Raw genomic sequence first — 6,463 nt, 5'->3', positions numbered from 1 at the left:
GCTGACACTTGGGGATGCTTGGAGATGTTTGGAGATGCTAGCCCAGAGTTTGCTCTGAAGAAGCTAAGAGAGGCAAGCCCAGAGACATTTTGGAGAAAGTCATTTTGAAACACAACCCAGGAGCAAAGAACCAGCAGACGCCAGCCACATGCTTTCCCAGCTGACCGAGGTATTCTAGATGCCATCGGCTGTTCTTCAGTGAAGGTTTCCTCTTGTTGATGCCTTAGTTTGGACACTTTTATGGCTTTAAGACTGTAAATTTGTGACCTAATAACTTGCCTTTATAAAAGCCAATCCATTTCTGGTATTTTACCTAACGGCAGCTCCAGCAAACCAAAACAAAGCCGTTCAGTCATCTCCCACTGGGTTTTAGGGCAGAGATCCATATCCAGGTCCTGGGTGGTCTTGCTTCTGCCCATGACTTTCGCCTCTTCTTGAGCCACACGCCATCATCTCCCCTCCAAATCTTGGCATACCAGCCCTGCCAGCTTTCCTTTCATTCACTCATAGTTCATGTTCCCTCTTCCCTCAAAATATTGGTACCTACTTTTCCATATGCCTGCAATGTGAACACCCCAACCCTTCTGACTATAACCTCTGACTCATCCTTCAAATCTCAGCTTAAAATTCACTTATTCAGGGAAGCTTTCCAAGACCAGGCCTAGTCCCCAGTCACACCTCCCTTGACTTCACAGCACTTAGCATCAGTGATGTAATTGTGTGATTGGTGTCCTTCAGTGCCTGGAAGAGAGCCAGGCACATGGTGGGGACTCAGGATCTACTAGGAAAATTAAGGAGTAGTTGAATGAATGAAGAAATGTAATTCCACTCATAGTAAACACCACCTTTGACATCATTATAGAAAACAGTGTGGTTCGGTGTTGTCTTGGACTCCACTCCAGAGTAGGATCTTAGCTTGACTTTTGGGAAACCAAAATCAATTGTGAGTTGTTTGTTTTTTCTTTTTTTCCTTTTCTCAGAGGAGCAATTTTAGCACAACTCTTAATTCAAATTTTAACTCTCATGAAATACAAAAACACCTGGTAGTTTTCAAAGAGTAGTTTTTCCTTTGCTTCTATTCACTAAGGCTTCAAAGCTATTGAATCTAGCTAAGACATCTAAGGCAGTTTGTAATTTCTGAAAATTAATGTCAAATAGAGCTAATTTTGTGTATGCCTGTGAGACACTCTGCCTGCTTCTGCCCCACCATGTCTGCAGAGCTGCCTCCTCCCATACCTCTATGGCTGATTGTGGAGTATGGAGAGGGTTTTCCCTGAAATCTGAGGTGTGTCTGCAACCTCCAAGTTCCTGTAGAGCTCAGTCACACCCAACTGCAGGAAGCCCTACTAAAAGCCAGGCAAGGGTAGTTCTGTGATTTTCCACGACCAAGGATTCCAACCCTGAGTTATAGCAAGAACAGCTGACATTCATGTGGCCCTTCACACTTTATGTTCTACTCAGAACACCATGAGCTTGGTATCAACGTCTCATTAATAAAAGCATCATCCTAATTTTACAGTTAAGAGGGAAAAAAAACACTAAGTAATAAAGCAGATGGCCCCAGATTCCCTCAACCAGTGGATGGGACAGATCTGGCATCTTGTTTTGACGCCAAAACCCTTGCTCTTTTCACTCCACATCACTCCACTATGGCATTCACTACTGAATTTTTAGAGGAAACATCTTATCAGAATGGCACTCTTGAAGTGGCATAAGTAAAGATCTCCTAATCATTTTGCACCATGGGTGAAGCCATGGAAATTAGAAAGAAATGTGGTTTGTGATCAAACCCTTTGCACTCGACTGTACATTCTTTAACTAGTCAGTAAATATTTGTTGACTCAGTGGCTGATTAAAAGTCTGGAAGGAGGCATCACATAATGACCAATACTGCTTGGTAACACGGAAAACTGTAATAGTCCTGGAGCCCTGAGCCCTCCCCCAGGCTCTTCCTCCACTAAAGGGAGTGTCTTAATGCAGACACATTTTGGAGCTGGAGCCTAACCTGGTTTTCTGCAAAGTTTCACTTAGTTTTGGGGAAAAATACTACAATGCCCTCTGCTTCCAAGTATAGCCTCTGGTTGGCTGGGTCCCCTGCGTTTCCTCTAAATCCTGCCTGTCCCCACCCTCTCCATGGAGAACATGGTGAAGAACACACTAATCTCTTGGATCAAAGTGAGGAATGATATGCATAATGCTCCCACTGAAGGATCAGTGCTGTGCTTAGATAACCCCACAAGCTCTTGGCCACAAGAGGTGATGAAAGGGAGAGAGATGGCCTGTCAGAAGGTCACAGACTGAAACTTTCTGACACCTGTCCCCTCACCACCAGCCTTGGCCCCATTGAGCCGAAGTTTCCAGTGTCCAAAACTGCCCCACAGTCCTGCATTTCCCATCTCCCTGTTAGGTTTCCCATTTTTCTCCTCTACAAATCTGCCTTTCGTCACCTCTACTGCGTTTTTCCCTTAGTGTCGCCCGCCTGTGATCTTCACCTCCTCTTTCCGTGGCCATGGCACGTGTCGACTATCAAAACTCCAGTTGAGTGGAATGTAGGTAACCTAGTAACACATATACACATTCCCCAAACTTTCATTATCCACATCCATTTTAGGTTTTCCAAAGCTGCTTTGTTTAGGAAAAAATCTCCACAGGGTTTTTTCATCTTACCTAGTGGTTTGGTAGCACTCATAATATCAGAGAGTTCTCCTTCCCCATGGTTCCGACAGGACGTCAAATTGTTCAGGAAATTTTTTTAAAAGTGTTTTATAATCGTTTGCTATTTTCATGATTTTTTCATAATTTTTTACTCATCATCATCACCATCACAGTAATTATCACCGATGTTCACTGCCATCCTTTGCTATAAAATTACCTCTCCTGACATAAAAACTTCTGTTTGTGTATTCCTTTAATTTGACGGTTTTATCGTCGAATCTTAATGTTGTCAGCTTAAATATATTTTCCACTGACTTCTGCATTTTGTTATCTGTACCTCTTTATTTTTCGCTTTAGGGGTGTGTGTGTGTGTGTGTGTGTGTGTGTTATTTAACATAATGGCTTAATATGAAGATATGTTATGTGTGTAAAAGGCTTCAAGAACACAGCTGTGGTTGGGGCTATTAGTCTCCCTACAGGCCAGGACAGCTCTGGTTGTTAGGTATGTATTCTTGTCCTTTAAACTTTTCTTTGCTTTTCAGGGAAAATTGATGCCCTTAAAAAAACACCAGTTATAGAGAAATGCTAATGATTTTCAGAGATGAAATTCTTGTGCATGACTAACTTGTCCATTGTCAGCTACTTACTTTCTTCCAGCGCTTAGAGTTTAAACCATTTTAATCTTAACATTATTCATGGCAGTGTGTTTTGAAGGGTTCACTTAACAAACTTACTGTTGAAATAATGGAACAAATGGAAAGGATGGAGAAGCAGTATTGAGAAAGAACGGCATGCTGAGTTACAAACAACGGTTCAGCTTTCTTTAAGCTGATTCTTTCTGAAAAATTCTCTGGCTCAAAGTACAGCATTTTGTTGGGAACTGAATTTCTCTTAGTGTACTGAGTATTAACAAAGAGGAGGATTTCTGTGCTTCCTGGGATGGTTTGTGTCTTGTACCAACAAGCTGTAACTAGTTCCTAAAACCAAATGTACTCCTTGAGCCATGAGTCAGCTTTGGGGATGGGGGTCCTGTGCTTACCAGATCTTTCGTCATTTGGTAAATAGAAACCTGACTTTTTGGTACTTCAAAATTATAAACAAGAAAATGATTTAGAGAGACTTGAAATCTAGATTAGAAGAAGAAAAGTAGTGTGATAAGACCAGAATACAACTGGTTAGAGGCTAAGAAATGTTCATAGAGAAAGGGCCATCTTTTTCTTCTAGTTCGTTCTCACAGAGGCACGTTTGCAAGAGGGGTCCTCGGTCTTTGTGCCTTGATCTGCTACTATGAGAAAATTTCTCGGAGAGTAACTTTCTTATGACTCTCTCGTAAGTATTACTTATTTATTTTGTTCCAAAGTTACCCACCATGGCTATAGAAAACATATTCTCAACATATGGAGGCTTGATAATAATCTGCAGTCCAAAAATGGAAAAAGACAACTAGAAAATTAATAACATATTACTTGCATTTTTATTTTCAGACCTAGGTATGTTTTAATTTAAATACTGTCTTAGTGCATAGCATTCAGATTAGAATATAAGGTACAAAGAACATCAGGCATTCCAATGATTCACAGTCATGAAGTATCCTCTTCAGACATAACCACTGACTCTGAAGACAAATATTATCATGCTGTGTAACAAATTACCCCCAAATTTACTGGCATAAAGTGGCAATTAACCTTTATTATCCCTCACAGTTTCTGTGGGACAGGAATTCAGGAGCAGCTTAGCTGAGTGGTTCTGACTCAGGGTCTCTCATGAGGGTGCAGTTAAGATGCAGGTCAGAACTGCAGCAAGCTGGCTTAACTGGGGCTAGAGAATCTACTTCCATATGGGCTAACTCTTGTGGCTGGCAAGTTGGTACTGTTTGCTGGTGGGAAATTTCAGTTCCTCTCCACATAAGCTGCTCCACAAGGCTGCTTGAATGCCTTCACAGCATGGCAGCTGGCCTCCCACAGAGGAAACACCCTGAGAGAGACAGAGAACCAGGTGGAAGCTACGTCCTTTTTATAGTTTAGTCTCAAAAGTCGCATAGCGTCAGGGCCCCATCCCATCTCCATCCTTCAGGCAGGCTCCAGAGCCCACAGCCTTCACTGACCAGGTCACCCAAGCAAGCTCATGGTAGCTAGAGCAAAGAATTGGGAGGAGACAAGGAATTGCCAGAGATGAATATAGAAACTTCAGAAGGCCTGTTTGAGATGTGGTGATTTCAGCAAGGTCTCAGTTTCCTCCCTTCAGCCCTTGTAATTTGGACAGCTGCTGCTTTTATCGTTTCATACATTACTGCAATAACTCTCCACCATGTTGACCTGGTTTTTGCCTTATATCAGTGACACTGGTACAGTAGCTCCAGAAAAAATGCTTGTTTGGAGCAGTGTTAAATGTCAAGCAGCTTGGCTGAGTGGTTCTGACTCGGGGTCTCTCATGAGGGTGCAGTCAAGATGCAGGTCAGAACTGCAGCAAGCTGGCTTAACTGGGGCTAGAGAATCTACTTCCATTTGGGCTAACTCATGTGGCTGGCAAGTTGGTACTGTTGTGCTTTGCAACCATTTGTGTTCCTTTTAAACAAGTTCATGCTCTAAATCCTGAAGAAAATCATACCATGCAACTAAACAAAACTGGTCTTGTGCTTGGATTACTGAATTGCTTAGGACTTTCTATAGTGGCAAACTTCCAGAAAACAACACTTTGTGTTGCACATGTAAGTGTAGCTGTACTCTACTTTGGTCTGGGCTTATATGTATTTATTCAGACCATCCTTTCTTACCAAATGCAGCCCAAAATTCATGGCAATCAAGTCTTCTGTATCAGACTAGTAGTGGTTATAATCAGGTGTGGAGTAAGTGCACTTAGCATGCTGATTTACACATCACTTTTGTACAATGGCAATTTTGGCACCAATGTAGTGCAGAAACGCCATTGGAACCCTGAGGACAAAGGTTATTTGCTTCACATGATCACTACTGCAGCAGAATGGTCTGTGTCATTTTCCTTGTTTGTTTTTTTTTTCCTAACTTAAATCCGTGATTTTCAGAAAATATCTCTATGGGTGGAGACCAATTTAGGATTAACTGTCTATGACACTGCTCCCTGCCCTATTAACAATGAATGAACACAACTACTTTCCAGATATTTGTAACAAAATGATCAAATATTTTTGTGATGATTATGATTCTCAAGGACTGAGGAAAAATTCACGAAGCTACTTATTCTGCTCTGAAATTTTCAGACAATTGATCAAGGCTGACATTGACCTTGATGAATATTGATAATCAAGAGACATGAAATAAGCCATTTGATAAGTTATTTTAAAGAGGACCTTGTAAAAACATGCCTACGCTTTTTTTATCCCAGAAAATAAAACCAAAGGACAAAAAAAAGTCACATAGCCTCATTTCCACAACTTCTATTCATTAGAGATGAGTCACTAAGACAAACCCACATTCAAAGGAGGGAAATTAAGCTCTACCTTTGAAGGGAAGAGTCAAAAAATTTGCAGACATATTTTAAAATCACCAGTGATTGTAGAGAAATTCAAGTGATTTTTAAACCTTTAAAGTTTTTTATTTGATTGGCTGACATTAAGGTCCCATTTTACCTAAGGGATTCTTACTAAGTGAAGAGCAGATAGCCATTGATCGGTATGGTGTGTCCATTCTTATAAGCTATCTCTCCTGAACCAAAACGGGTTTCTCACCAGGTGTTAAAGTTTATTTTGAGGTACAGTTTGTATAAAGTAAAATTCACAAGTAAAGTAAACAGTTCAGACATATTTTGAATAAGTATACATTGTGTAATCACT

At 41.0% G+C, this 6,463-nt stretch overlaps 1 pseudogene; it reads left to right on the top strand.

The window, feature by feature from the left end:
* The first annotated feature begins 4,962 nt into the window (after positions 1-4,962).
* On the top strand, positions 4,963-5,800 carry LOC119505589 (annotated as a pseudogene).
* Positions 5,801-6,463: the final 663 nt, after the last annotated feature.

The sequence above is a fragment of the Choloepus didactylus genome, chromosome 10 (assembly GCF_015220235.1).
Source record: "Choloepus didactylus isolate mChoDid1 chromosome 10, mChoDid1.pri, whole genome shotgun sequence".
NCBI lineage: Eukaryota > Metazoa > Chordata > Mammalia > Pilosa > Megalonychidae > Choloepus > Choloepus didactylus.
The sequence above is the reverse complement of the archived record's forward strand: the minus strand, read 5'-3'. Positions and strand labels throughout refer to the sequence as shown.